The 16,071-nt window shown below is 36.8% G+C and overlaps 1 non-coding gene across 1 annotated transcript; it reads left to right on the forward strand.

Moving 5' to 3' along the window:
- Nucleotides 1-5,153: 5,153 nt before the first annotated feature.
- Nucleotides 5,154-5,260, forward strand: LOC141675667 (small nucleolar RNA R71). Its single transcript, XR_012556309.1, has one exon. It is a non-coding gene; the product is annotated as a small nucleolar RNA R71 (small nucleolar RNA).
- The last annotated feature ends 10,811 nt before the right edge of the window (nucleotides 5,261-16,071 follow it).

Consider the following 16,071-nt stretch of genomic DNA (forward strand, 5'->3'; position numbering starts at 1 on the left):
TTGCGAATATAAAATACACCACAGAGCCGGATCCCTCAATTTTTAAGCGAGTATTTAAATCCCTTCGAAAGGAAGATCTTAAATTTGAAAACGAGTTTTGGGATCCGCTCTAACTTTTAAAATCATTTTGAATAATCGAAAATAAGTTTGATTATCGAAACATTATTCTTTAATAAAATAAATTATATTATTTAATAAAAGGAGCGGAGTCATAAGCCCTCCAATGAATATTCAAAATAATATTCATTAAATAAAATAAGCGGAGTCATAAGTCCTCGAATTAATATTCAAAATAATATTCATTAAATAAAATAAAGTTATCAAATAACCTTATTCGATTAATAGTTTTGAAAACTATATCTATATATATATATAAATATATATATAATATACTCAGGAACATCGACTCCCGGTTTAGAAAATGTTCACCTTTGGGTCCCCTATACTAAGGGTATACGCAACTACTGCTTATCTCAAGCATAGGTATTATTCAACTTATAAGCATTTGAATCAACAATTAGATATCAAGATTATGAAACAGGTATGCATATAAATATCATATCACATACTCCAATATATCGCAAGACTTTGCTGATAATAATCATGCACTTATCACAAGATAAGGCATATACATATCTACATCACAACAACAGTTATACGGGTAGAAAACTTGCCTAAGTGACTGGGGGTGGTAAAAGGCTTGGGACGAGTCTGGTCCTATAAACAACATATAAGTTGGAATTAAACCAAAGTCACTTAAGAAACTAGGCTTTAACCAATTAGACCCTAACGTTCGCTTTTCCGCTTAACGATTCAATAAAGTCGCTCGAGTACCCTCGGCTCCACCATTTTTAATAAATTAACCATTAAGAATTTTAAGTCGATTCTTTCGCGAGTACCCTACCAACTGCCTAATACACTTTACATAATTGTTTCATACTACAATTAGTCATTTAAGGGCCTTGAACAAGGATTCAAAATAAAGCGAGGGGTAATGATTCGTTCGCGAAACACCGTTACTTAAAACAGTCGTTTCTCCTAAACCGTACATCGGATTCGAGCGAAACACATATCAAAATGAAGCTCGTAACATGAACTATCTAATCATGGCAATGATCAAAACCTAACAGTGAGTTCACGGGTCCTGAAGTTAAGAACAAAAACAGTCTATGGTAAATCAGGCATTATAACGGTTATGTTTACGCGATTACCAAATTTGTACCACTCCAATCAATCCACAAATCATCCCACAATTATTACTACAACCAAACTCCATCCATACTTTACTACAACAGCCCTAACATCTCAAGATTTCTAATTTATACTACCCTCAAACATGAACTAAAAGCTTATACTTAAGTTCATTAACCAATAATCAAGATTTACAACTTCAAACTCATTACAAAACCAACCCAACTCTAAATATACATGAATCATTCCTCCCAAGAACTAAACCTAGCATTAAAAGCTCTAAATAAACAAAAGTAAGGTTAGGGTATGAGACTATACCTTCCTTGGTGAGTAAAAGTAACTTAAGGAGCTTGAAAAAACCCTTGAAAATCCTTACTAAAGCTTTATCTAAAGAAAATACAAGATCAAAAATTTCAAGATCTTGAAAACACTATTCACCCTCTTCTTCCATGAATTATTGGAAGAGATTGTGAAGGAAATGGAAGCTTAGATTCATAGGATAGCTATATCTATGTATAAGGAACCTTGGATAATTACCTCACAATTTAACAATGCTTGGATCTTGGATTTTGATTTTCTTGTCTTTGATAAAGTGAAGAAGCCGAGAGCTTCTTGCTTGGAAATGGGAGTGATTTGTGTTTTTTTGGTGTTATGATTTGTTTTGGCTTGGTTGATATTATTTTTTTTGTTAATTGACTTTTTACCATGGTAAAAAAATGAATGGCTCACAATCAACCAACCAATCCCTTCATTTGTCATGCTTATGTCACCATGCCTATGTCATCTTTCTTATGTCATCTTCTTACACTTGTCTTCTTCTTATTGGTGTGATGACATCATCACCCACTAACCTCTTTGATTAACCCCTAATTACTTGGCTAATGACCGCTTATTTGTTATACGGTTCGCTTAACTTTCGTTCTCGTTTATCGTTTGAGGGATCATACCCGAGATCTCATTACTTAGGTTCCCTTAAACCTTTCTCAATATTTTATATTCCTTTTATGATCCTCTCTTATAATCCTTGAATTAAAATCCTTTTAATCATGTTACCTTATACTTAATTCTTTCTGTATCTGGTGGGTTTTCGGGAAAAATCAAAGTGTTTGAATTTGGATTCTGACGATCTTTACATACACTTATATACCATATAGAGTACTAATAAGATCTGAAAATATCAATAAAAGAACCCCTACATAGTGTGACATGAAAAGTTTTTTTATTCAGCATAATCAGCAAAATCACTATTTATAAGGGTTTAAGTGACATTAGGAGAATGGGTCTTAGGAAAGAATTGAGTTTTATGTGTGATGTTGTAACAAAGGTCTTTTCAGGTAAAGTCAGTAATTTTGATTCAGTCAATATCTCAATGCTTAACATGCTCTACATGCTAGTCACAGATAAATTCTATAATTTCAGTGACCTTGTCTTGTTTGAGTTAGGCTTTAAATTAGGAGAGTTAAATAAAAGAGGTAAAAATGTGTATTATGCTAGATTCTTTATGATGTTAGCTAACCACCTCTGTGAAGAGATTGTGCTTGAGAACCCTAACAATAAACTAGATTGTTGGGTTAAAGAGAGAAGGCTCATTGCAGATTTGAACAGGGCCAATCATCACAAGGATGTGCCACTGTTCTATTTTCCTGTAATGCAAACACCTCAAGTAAGTGAGGTGAGTTCATCTATCCCTACCACTATTCCAACCTCACTAATTTCTTTGAGTTCCAGTGTGGCTATGGCAACTGTGTGAATGACCCAACAGTTGCCTACCCAAGCTACCAAAACTGCAAAAATTTTCAAACCCAAATCAAAGAAAGCCCCCGCTGGTATCTCTCAAAAGATGCCAGTTGTAAAATCCACTAAAACCAAAGAGGGGAGTGTGAAGGAGGGAAAGATAGATGAGGGAAGGGGTGAACATAAAAGAACCCCTAAGGATAAGGATGGAGAGTTGAGTGGATCCCAACCTAGCCACACTACAGTTTCCCAACAAACTGCAGTACTTAAAAAGGATAAAAGCTCATTTCTAGCTGCATCCTCCCAAAAGGATATAGTTATTGAACAAAGCTCTCAACCAAGAGCACAGGACAAGAGGGTTAGGGACACAAGCTCACCCCAAACTTATGCCAGAAAGAAGAAGTCTAAAACCCTTGGGGATGCACAGGGTACACACACAGTGCAAACTGGTGCAACAGACAGTCCAAGAGATTCAAATGGCATGTCTAGCTTCCGTTTCCAAGGAGAAATATTTAGATATTGTAACTGCTCATTGCCTTCATCATCTTCACTGTCAAAATCCCCCAATAAGGCTTTTTCTAAGGCATCAGACCTTAGCACATGATCAAGTTCTGAAGTAACTGCAGAATCGACCAAATCCACCTTGAAGCACTCCTCATCTTTAGTAGGGAATTTCATCGCATTGAACACATTGAATGTCACATCTTTATCTTGCACCATCATAGTGAGTTCACCTTTTTGCACATCTATCAATGTACGGCCTGTAGCCAAAAAAGGTCTTCCCAAAATTATGGGAATCTTCTTATCTTCCTCGAAATCCAGAATGATAAAATCTGCAGAAAAGATGAGCTTGTCCACCTTTACTAGCACGTCCTCCACAATGCCTCGTGGGTATGTAATCGAACGACCAGCCAATTGTAGAGACATGTAGGTGGGCTTCGGATCAGGCAAATTCATCTTTTTGAAGATAGACAATGACATCAGATTGATGCTTGCTTCCAAATCGTAAAGGCACTTGTCAAATGACAACTTGCCAATGGTGCAAGGAATGGTGAAGCTACCTAGATCCTTAAGCTTTGGAGGTAACTTTTGTTGCAACACGGCACTGCACTCTTCCGTTAGAGCAACGGTATCAAGATCATCCAGTTTCACCTTCCTTGAAAGAATACCTTTTATGAATTTCGCATAACTAGGCATTTTCTCAAGAGCCTCAATGAAAGGTATTTTGATGTGAAGTTTCTTGAACACCTCCAGAAACTTACCAAATTGCTTGTCCAGCTTTTGTTTTTGCAATCGCTTAGGATAAGGTGGTGGAGGATAGAGTTGTTTCTCCCATGTATTACCCTCAGGCAGAGTGTGTTCAACAGTAGTCTTCCTTGGTTCCGCCTCTTTTTCCTTTTCCATTCCTTCTTCATCTACAACTTCAACTTCTACATCTTTTGCTTTTTCAGCATCAACAACTTTTCCAGACTTTAAGGTGACAGCTTTGACTTGGTCTTTAGCTTCCTTCCTGCCTGGCACTTTAGTATTGCTGGAAAGTATGCCAATTGAGCAAGGCATTGGCCATTTGTCCAATTTGATTTTCCAAGGTCTTGATAGATACAACCTGACTTTTGCACAACAACTTTAACTCCTCGAAATCAGCACTAGAAGGTGGAGCAGCACCTCATTATTGAGGATATGGTTGCCTATGAGCAAATTGCTAAGGTTGCAGGAATACAGGTGGATTAAACTGTTTATTTGCAGCTTGCTGATATAGTTGCTGAACAACATTCTGATTATTGTTCCAACTAAAATTGGGATGATTTCTGTTATTAGGATGATAAGTAACGGACACAGGCTGCTGTGGTCTCTGAAAATTATTCACATACTGAACAGATTCATTAGCAAGAGAACACTGATCCGTAGCATGAGAGACTGCACAAAGCTCACAGACACTAGCTATTTGATTTACGCCATAGTTGGTTAAAGAATCGACCTTTATAGTCAGCGCCTTGAGCTGCGCTGCAATAGCTGTAGCTACATCAACTTCAAGAATACCTGATACCTTCCCAGGCATCATCCTTTAAGTTGGGTTTTGATACTCGTTTGCAGCCATAATTTTAATAATATTATAGGCCTGAGTATAGCTTTTGGCCCACAAGGCGCCTCCAGAAGCTGCATCGAGCATGGGTCGAGATTGGACCCCCAAACCATTGTAGAAACTAGTGATCACCATCCAGTCAGGCATACCATGATGTGGACACTTTCTAAACATCTCCTTGTAGCGCTCCCAAGCCTCGCACATAGATTCTCCTGGCTGCTGCACAAACTGAGTAAGAGCACTCCTCATAGCTGCAGTTTTGGCCATTGGAAAGAACTTCACCAGAAACTTTTATGCAAGATCTTGCCAAGTATTGATGGACCCAGCTGGTAAAGAATGTAACCAGTCCTTAGCTTTGTCCCTCAGAGAGAATGGGAAAAGCCTCAGCTTGATAGCCTCATCAGTAACACCATTATATTTGAAAGTACCACAGATCTCGACAAAATTCCTGATATGCATGTTGGGATCTTCAGTCGCAACCCCTCGGAAAGAGACAGAATTCTGCACCATCTGAATAGTGCCCGGCTTGATTTCAAAAGTATTGGCCTCAATAGCCGGATGAATGATGTTTGACTGAATGTCATCAATTTTAGGCCGAGAAAAGTCCATAAGAGCTTGATTAGCTTGAGCTAGACGATCACCCATTATTTCAGGTTCTTTCTTTTCACTCTCTTTATACGAATCTTCAAAAGTTGTCTTCTCCGGAAAGTCAAGAGCTTTATCTGTTTCCTCAGCTTTATCTAAATTTCTCTTGCGAGTGCGAGAACGTGTTTGCATAAATGCTCGCTAGAGTACCTGAAACACAACCGGAAGCAGTGAGTAACAAGTCTTAATCAATGAATCCTAATGACCACTGATGGAAAGTACATAAACTAAACAAATTAACACCGAGTTCCCTGGCAGCGTTGCCAAAAACTTGTTAGGCAAAATGCATGCACTAAATAATTCACGCAAGTATACGCGTTCGCAAGTAATATAGAATGATTTCTAGTTCGTTCCCACAGAGACTCTGATTAATTATATTTAATTAACAGTTACTCACCAATGTATGATTATTCTTCAATGCCAAGATAATAACAATCAAGATTGGTTAACTAATATTAACTACGAGAATTAAACACTTGAATTAACAATATTAACAGACATGAGATCCTAACTTCATTACTATGTCATTCAATAGTTATTGTTATTAACCTTAGCATGTAATGGTGATGATATTAATCGAATCAACACGAAATTGATAATCGCCAACTTTCGTTGTACGAATACCATTCTACCAAGCATCCACAATTTAGATAGAAGTTGAATAGGCATCAATTATGTTGAGACCCTATATGTCTACAGAATTTGACAACGTAACGATTTAAGCACAAGTTATCATGATGATTACACATGGCAAGTAAAACGGTTAGAGTTACCCACTAATCATGCATATAACACATAAACGTATGCTAGCATGGCAAGTTCTAAATCTCAAGATCCAATATCGCTTCACAAGAGATTAACAGGCTATCTTACATGTTCGCGACGCATATAAGACGAATAAGCACAACCTATACTAGATATCATACAATCACCACATACCAAGGTATTAAACAATTAATTAAAGAATTCTATAGTAAATCCGCTAGAATCCCATGATTACGATTAGCCCATAATAGAACTCATCGTCACCATGGGTTCATATGAAAGCATGATAATAACACTACGATATAAGGCTGAAAAATACTTAATAAATAATGAAGTACGTCACAAGAGTATTAAGGTTCAAAGCATAAAGAAAACTAGCATCCACTGTTAAAACGAATTAAAAGAATCACAAGATAAACTAATGCTTCCTCTTCTTCGTTGTTGCGTGCTAAAATGGTCTTCTTCAATCTTCTTGCTTTCGCTCTCGTTGAAGAAAACGTCTTCCCATAAGGTTTATATAAGAGTCCAGGAGTCACCGCGCCAACAGAAGCCCAAACATAATTGAAAACAAATAAAACCATAATCTGAAATTCCGCACGCACACGGCCGCTTGCTTCCTCCACGCGGTAACGTGCTGGCGCGCGGTCGCGTGCTCCTAGCGTGCGATCACGTGCTACACTTCTGGAAAATTGAAATAACCCCAATTTTTGGAATTTTTGAAACCCTTATGAATAGTGATTTTGCTGATTATGCTGAATAAGAAAACTTTTCATACCACACTATGTAGGGGCTCTTTTATTGATCTTCTGGGATATTATTAGTACTCTATATGATAAATAAGTGTATGCAAAAATCGTCAGAATCCAAATTCGAACACTTTGATTTTTCCCGAAAATCTACCAGATACAGAAAGAATTGAGTATAAGGTAACAGAATAAAAAGGATTTAAATTCAAGGATTATAAGAGAGGATCATGAAAGGAATATAATGTATTGAGAAAGGTTAAAGAAACCTAAGTAATAAGATCCCGGGTATGATCCCTCAAACGATAAACGAAAATGAAAGTTAAGCGAACCGTATAACAGATCAGAGGTCATTAGGCAAGCAATTAGGAGTTAATCAAGGAGGTTAGGGATCATCAAACCAACAAGGTGTGAACAAGTGGAAGCATTATGACATGTGCAAGATGACATAAGCATGACAAGGGATTTTGTTTTGTTGGTTGATTTTGGGCCATGTAAAATTTACCATGGTAAAAAGCTAAAACATTTTCCAAGGCAAAAAGGAGAAGCAACCAAGCAAATATCATAAAACACAAAAATTAGAAGTTGACTTTTGCTTCCAAGAGCAAAAGCTCTCGGCCAAAACAAACCCAGCAACTTTAAACTGCCATATTTCCTTCAATACTCACTCAAATGTTGTGTTCTATAGCTCGTTGGAAAGGTATTGAGATGGTCTACAACTCTTGTTCACAAGTCTCGTCCAAATAAGCATGGTAAGACCCTCATTTTTATAGTTCTTTCAATCGGACTTTTAGAAACTTTAAAGCCTAACTTTGTGTTCTTGATTTCTTTGGAAAGATCAAGCTTGTAGGAGGCTCCATAAGGCTTCCTAGTAACTTTCCACACTCCAAGAAAGGTATAAATCTTCACACCCTTTAGTAATAAGTTTGAATGTTGAAGTTTGGAGATGGTTTGGATGGATGAGTAGTAATTTGAATGATAAGTATGATTCGAGATTAATTGTTAAGTAGTTTAGTTGAATTTGGAGATGTTATAATATATGATTGGATTGAGATCCTTGAGCTTATTATGACTGAAATCAGTATCATTGATGTGTATCTTGAGTTGTTGTTGATTAGTAGTTGGATTGATATGATTTGGAATGGTAAAAATTTGGGAAATCGCGTAAACATAGCCGTCGTAATGTCCGATTTACTTTAGACTGTTTTTGCTCTTAACATCAGGACCCGAGAACTCCCTGTTAGGTTTTGACCATTGCCATAATTAGATAGTTCATGTTACGAGCTTCGTTTTGATATGTGGTTCGTTTGAATCCGATGTACGGTTTAGGAGAAACGACCGTTTTAAGTAACGGCGTTTCGCGACCGAACCATTACCCCTCGCCTAACTTTGAAACCTTGGTTAAGGACTTTAAATGACTATTTGGGGTATGAAACATTTATGTAAAGTGGATTAGGCAGTTGGTAAGGTACTCGCGAAAGAATTGCCTTAAAATTCTTAATGGTTAATTTATTAAAAATGGTGGAGCCGAGGGTACTCGAGCGACTTAAGTAAATCGTTAAGCGCGAAAGCGAACGTTAGGACTCTAAATGGTTAAAGTCTAGTTTCTTAAGCGACCGGAGTTTAATTCCGACTTATGTTGTTGTTCATAGGTTATCGGACCCACTCTAAGCTTAAGTCTATCCGGGAGCACTCAGGCAAGTTTTCTACCCGTTATACTGTTGTTGTGATGTATATATGTATATGCATTATCTTGTGATAGATACATGTTGGTTAATTAGCAAATTTTGCGATATATTGAAGCATGCTGATATGGTATATATATGCATGCCTGTTTCGTATTCTTGCCATATATATCTGTTGGTTCAGTTGATAATACCTATGCTAGAGAATCGCGGTAATTTGCATATACCCTTAGTATAGGGACCCAAAGGTGAAAACATTTTCTAAAACCGGGAGTCGAGGATCCCGAGTTGATTTTATATATATATATATATATGGTTATAGTTTTCAAAACTATTAATCGAATAAGGTTTATTCGATAACTTTATATTATTTAATGAATATTATTTCGAATATTCATTCGAGGGCTTATGACTCAGCTTATTTATTTATTGAATATTATTTCGAATATTCATTCGAGGGCTTATGACTCAGCTTATTTATTTATTGAATATTATTTCGAATATTAATTCGAGGGCTTATGACTCAGCTTATTTATTTAATGAATATTATTTCGAATATTCATTCGAGGGCTTATGACTCAGCTTATTTATTTATTGAATATTATTTCGAATATTCATTCGAGGGCTTATGACTCAGCTTATTTATTTATTGAATATTATTTCGAATATTCATTCGAGGGCTTATGACTCAGCTTATTTATTTAATGAATATTATTTCGAATATTCATTCGAGGGCTTATGACTCAGCTTATTTTATTTATTGAATATTATTTGAATATTCATTTGAGGATCTATGACTCCGATTATTTGCTGAGATATATTCTTTATTTTTATTAAAGAATAAGGTGTCGATAATCAAACTCACTTTTGATTATTCAAATAAAGATATTACTTTCGTATAAGTATATCTTTGGTTATTTAAAATTTCAAGTATAAGTTTTACAACATCTACTTCAATTATTTTTATAAAGATTATTCTTTATGGGAATATTATTTAAATAATAATATTCAGATATTTTTATATATTGGGACTGATTTATTTTATTAAATCAGCATCACTCCAAATATTCTTAAAAATGTTTTCGAGTCTTCAAAATGATTTTTAAAAGTTAGAGTGGATCCCAAAACTCATTTTTATATTTAAGATCCTCCTTTCGAAGGGGATTTAAATACTCGCTCAAAACCTGAGGGATCCGGCTCTGTGGTGTATTTTATATTCGCAACAAGGTTGCTATTTTGATAAAAGAGTTTTTGATTACTTTCCCAACACTCGGGAAGTAAAATTCTTGGAACAAGTTAATCCATTAACAGGCATCGCCTGGGAAATATTGGTGAGTTTTCCTTTCCAACTAGATACGACTTCTTGGTGGAGCCGTACCAACAAGTTTCTACTTGGGGAAGGGGGGACGAGCTTTACGTTTCAGAGTCATGGATTTCATCTGAACTAGGAGTGGCGTAAGTGGTCGAGTAGCGCCGGCCCAGCCTTATTATATTGGCCCAAATGTCCCGGAAGTTCCGCTAAGGCGGTCCATTCCTTAGGAGTACAGTGTTCGGTTGACAAGTAAATCCGACAAGTTCTCCTCTACATGTAGAAAATGGTGGGGTTGTACTACTACGACTGATCATCGTAAGTGGTCTTCCTGGCGCGACAAACTCCCGTAATGAGTTCATCATCCAATTGGATATATTTCTGCAACACTACCCAGAGCACTTCGATAGAAAGGCTACGGTTGGGCGATTGTTGAGTGTTGGCAGGGTCAAGTTTTCAAAATGATGTGTGCATCAAATGAAGTATCTCATAACTTCATTTTATTTTGATGATATTTTAAAGATTGATTCTATACAAGTTTTGTCTTGTAGCTTAATCTATGGGATGAACTATTTATACATTGAACGGTAGTAGTTCAAGTAGTATTCGGAAAAGATATAAGTATATTGGAGTATCTTGTAACTTCATCTTTTAAACTTATATCTAGTAAATGATTATCTTGTGCATGTCAAAGATTTTCAGAAAAACGTTGAGACAAGGTTAGACATATGAGATCACCTTGCAACGATATTTTTATACAGTTATAAACTGGAACTCTGTGTATATTATACATGTCAGAGGACTTCAAAGATTGTGAAAAGTATATATGTACATATACTGAATATTTTGCGACTTCATTGCATTAAGAGATCAAACTTGGTTCATTTCTTTTGACCAAGACTTTCATGAGTACTATGAGAAGGCTCATATATTGTTAATCATTATACATATTATTTTGGTGGGCTTGCTGCTCACCCTTGCTTTCTTCTTTCATCACACAACATCAGATAGACAAGATGAACAGGATCAAGCTCCCAATTCGCGAGCGGATAGGAAACGTTCCGCAGTTTCCTGTAGGCGTTGATGCCATTGTAGCTGAGGTAGGATCTACCAATAGGCTAGGCTTTCAACTTTTGATGTATCAGACTTATGTATATTTATGAATTCTAATAATGGCAAGGAAAATGTAAATTTATTCAGAAACCCTTTTAAGGTGTAATGACAAATAATTGTGGATTAAAATGACTCATGTTATTTTTGGATATTCATCTCTGAGACTATAACTTGTGGTGTGTGTGTTTATTGTGGGGTCACAGTACGGAGTAGTTGATTGTTTATTAAGATTGGGTGTTATTAAGGGAAATGGAACTCGTGACAACCCGGATCCCCGACCCCGGATTTGGAGGTGTTACAGAAATGGTATCAGAGCTAAGCGTTATAAACCTCAGAGATGATATGACGTTAAAATAATAAGTTCACTAAGATAATAAGAACTCTTGCCAAGTTCATAGTCGGACTACCTAACGTAGTACTGACAGTTAAAACCCTTATGGGAACCCTTATAAATATCGTGATAGAAGCGTAGTTCGTTATCGTATATGGTAGCGGGACTCCGAACCCTGAGGTTGAGGAGCAACAACGCGATGATGTTTTATTAATTATTGGAGATCAGATTGTGGACCCGATAGAGCGTCCTAACCCAGGACCGGATGATGTTCATATTGAGGATGTAGCGGTTGAGGATGTTGTCCTAGAAGGGATTGTGGCTGAGGAGGATTCCGTGGAGGATCCTGACAAGAATGAATAAAGGACCACTGAGGAATTGATGACCATGGTTAGGGAAACTACCAGAGGTAGGATTGGCCGATCACTACCGAAGGTTCATTCAAGTTTGTAAAGATAGTAGCCCCTTTGACGCGGCTTACTCGTAAGACTAAGAAGTTTGAATGGACAGAGAAATACGAGAAAAGATTTTAACAACTGAAGCAAAGGTTGGTGGCGGCCCATATGTTGGCGTTGCCGGATGAAAAAGGAGATTTTGTGAATTGTAGTGACGCTTCGCATAAGGAATTAGGGTGCTTCTTATACAGCACAGCAAGGTAATCGTGTACGCGTCAAGATAATTAAGGGAATATAAAATTCGATATCCCCACCTATGAGCTTGGGCTCATGGCAATAGTTTTGCCCTAAAGATTGGAGGCACTACTTGTATGGAGAGAAGTGCGAGAATTACCTAAGCCATAAGTGCTCTAGTACATTTTCACGCAGAAAAGAGCTCAACATGCGCCAAATGAGGTGGTTAGAGCTAATCAAGGATTACGATTATGAGATTCTTTATCATTCGGGGAAAGCCAATGTGGTGGCTGATGCCCTTAGTAAAAAGGAGAGACTCAAGATGATAATGTCTTTGAGAGAGTTTATAAGAGATTTTGAGAAAATGGAAATAGAAGTGAAGGTAACCGGAGCCGGTACCGAAAAGCTGTTTGAGATTGCAATACAGACCGAATTATTGGAAAAGAGCATATTGTGCCAGAAAAAGGTGATGAATGAAGGCAGAGAGCTAACAAATAAATATGAGATTAATACCGAGAAAGATGATAAGGGAATAATGAGGTATTCCTATAGAATTTTGGTTCCGAATGTTCAAGAGCTTAAAGATGAAATCTTAGATGAAAGCTAGTTTGAGGAATAAGATTTAGAGCAAACCCTGAACATGATAGTCAGGGAGGTTGCCATCAAGATAGAAGGAACCCATAACATAATGAAGTGGAAAATGAGGATTTTAACATATAAGATAACCCCAAGTATGGGAGAAGGATGAAACATTTCATACTAAGGAAACAGAAAGTCGAGTAAGGAAAGGAGACCCGAGACGGTACTCTTATACGGCAATTCATGGACATGTCTAAAAAGGACTTAGACTATTATCCCCAACCACCACCCTGAGGAAATAATGCGGTGAGAAATTCTTTCAGGACCTTTAAGTCGCTAAGCCCTTAGAGTTCCAAGGAACAAGCTGATCCAGTCGAGGCAAGAGCCTGACTAAAGGAAATATAGGAATCATTTGAAATTCTAAATGATTGACAAATCACAAAAGACTGTTTTTGTCACTTACCCTCTAAGAGAGAGGCCACCCGCTGGTGAAAGGCCAAGGAAGGCACGGAGCAAGAGATTATAATAAACTGATTTAAGTTCAGTCAATTGTTTTTAGGAAAGTACTTCCCAAGGTTATGGAGATAGTGTAAAAGCTTTGGAGCCAGAACAAAGACAGACGAGTATGATGAATTATGAATCTAAGTTATAAAAGTTGTCAAGATTCGTTCTGATGACAAGAATCCCAGAATGATGTGATGCTTGAAGTCGATGATTAGTGGGTTCATGAAATAATGATAAGAGAAAGGAAAATAAAAAGAAACTGAAGTGGAAAGGAATATAAAGGCAATAGAGTTTGAGGAATGATAAGGGAGTTGGGTATGAGGAACCCCTAAAGACTCGTAGCAATAGAAATAGAAAAGTATGTAATCGTCAGGATGAGGGTGATTCACCATGAGTTAAAGTTGATGATTGAAGGCATAAGAGATACATATATTTTATCCCCTGTAAGTTGGGAGGATTCGAGGAAACCTTGAGATAATTCGAAGGATAAATAATGAGACGCGGATAGACTGAGGAGACAAGAAAGTAAGAAATTAGGAAAATTGGATGAAGGAAGTGACCTTCAAGAATGTGAAGTGTAAGACCGGTGGCTTGATACCCAGAAAGGGAGACGCCAGGTATGAAAGATATCCCAACATTGAGATGACTGTTGAAATAAATAACAAAAGTAAAGAAGGAATTATTAAGAAGAAGTTCCCGTTGAACACGACCAATATCTTCCAGAACATCCTTGTTATTGTTACCAAATTAGGCAAGAAAAGTGGATGACCATTGTTATCTTTTGGAGGCCATATGGATTGACCTCAATTTGAATAAGGATGCTATTATGAAATTAGGTATAGACTATCGAGGTGGGAATGATGAATAAGATAATCTATCAAGGATATATGACTTGATTTATCCATGGAAGGATGCAAGTACCTTTTTAAAGGTGGGATTAAGGATATAACTTCGATAACTTGAGATGAACCATAGGGGAATGCATGAAGGTTGGCATTTCACCCTTAATAGGGATAGTATGAGTTTTGACAGTATGAATTGGAAAAGATTAAGGTAATGATGACCTTTAAGTATCAGTGGAGAAATTTTTTCAGAAACATATAGATAATGGTTCTAGTATTAGTAAAGGGTATTTTGATATGCCCTGTATCTAGGGAATACAGGAGGAACGAATCAAGGATAACCTTACAAGGAGAAAGGTAATATTCAAAATTCTCAAGAATAGAAATGTTGATAAAGGAGATATGACGTAATTATAATGATGCCAAGTGGGGCACGTGTTAAACCACGAGAAAGTATGGATCGAACCAGTAAAGGTCGAAACTGTTCAGGGAAATTAGGACCTAAGATAAAAGATGTTCTAAGTATGATTGAGAGTCATTCGTGACAGTGATTAACCTCTAAAGACTGAGGCAATAACTTATGGAAAAATGGTGATATTTTTTTTTACTCATCAGATTTTAAGGAAAACATCTTCACATAAGCAGTGATTGAAATGAGGTAGAAAATTTATTTGGAAGTGGTTAAAATGACATTGACTGTAGGGAAATGTTACTATCAGGAAAGGCCAAAGAGGTGGCCGACACTTTAAAGGTAAGAGGATAATTATAGGCGCTTGTGCCAAAGGAATACAGTGATGATGGTTAAAACTGTGAAGGTTGTATTATGGTTTGGAAGATTGACATTCCTTCTGATGACTGTGCAATACCCAACCGTAATAGTAGTTGGTAAAGGTTTAATTCGTGTAATCGCCATGAGCGGGCTATCTATCTCAGAAGATACTATCTTGAGATAAGCCAGGACCATGTTTCAAAAAGGACTAGACGAACCTTTGAGTTAAGTCTTCTATTTAAGGCATATGATTAAGAATGGTATTAACCTGCTATCTTTGCTTTGATTGAAACTCTTCTGCAATTTTATCTGCTTTATGTCATGAATATACGCCAGGATCTGGAGTGTTCTTTATGAATCATGAATGGTGATTATGTTAACTCCTTAGAAGGATTCTATACGACATGTATGGACTCTGTATGGTTAGATATTAAGATTTCATGGAAAGTAAATGACGACAGTAGGTCAGTGGTGGACCATAGTAATGCAGCAATGATTCTGCGAGTAATGAGCTGATTACAACCGTGAGAGTTGTATTGGAATGGATGTTGAGGTTGTGTACCACTAATCGGGTCATGGTAGTGTATAAGTTATCATTGATAGACTAATTAAGTAGAGTATCTACCTATTGAATATTTATTCCCTCTTATCAATAGAGAGTCATATTACTATACGAGGAAGGTTGCGGTGCAAGCACAGAATTCTAGTATCGATGATGTATAAAATGAGATTCCAGATTCGATTTTCGATGTCGAGGGAGTTTCAAAGGTGATTGAGTATAAGCTCGAGGAAGAGCATGGGTCCATAGAATGATGGACGGAATAGCAAAAATATTTAGGAATGTGAAATACGATGCTATAATACTTGATGTTGATATAAATACATATATGTTTTGTTCTCCTATGACAAACCTCTATAGTTCAGAGGTAGGTTCCAAGCCAGATATTTTGTGGCAGTATATTTTTTTATATATACAATTCTCTTCAATTCATTCTTTTCTCTCATTTTCATTTCATGTAAGTTGAGAAGAACAACCCTTCCAGAAGGGGAGGTATTGCTGAATGACTATCTATCTGTGTGATAGAAGCCTAGTAGGATACTACATGTTGTTTAATTGCTTGTCAAGTACTAAAGGCTGGCCACCTTCTG

The sequence above is a fragment of the Apium graveolens genome, chromosome 7, assembly GCF_009905375.1.
Source record: "Apium graveolens cultivar Ventura chromosome 7, ASM990537v1, whole genome shotgun sequence".
Classification (NCBI taxonomy): domain Eukaryota; kingdom Viridiplantae; phylum Streptophyta; class Magnoliopsida; order Apiales; family Apiaceae; genus Apium; species Apium graveolens.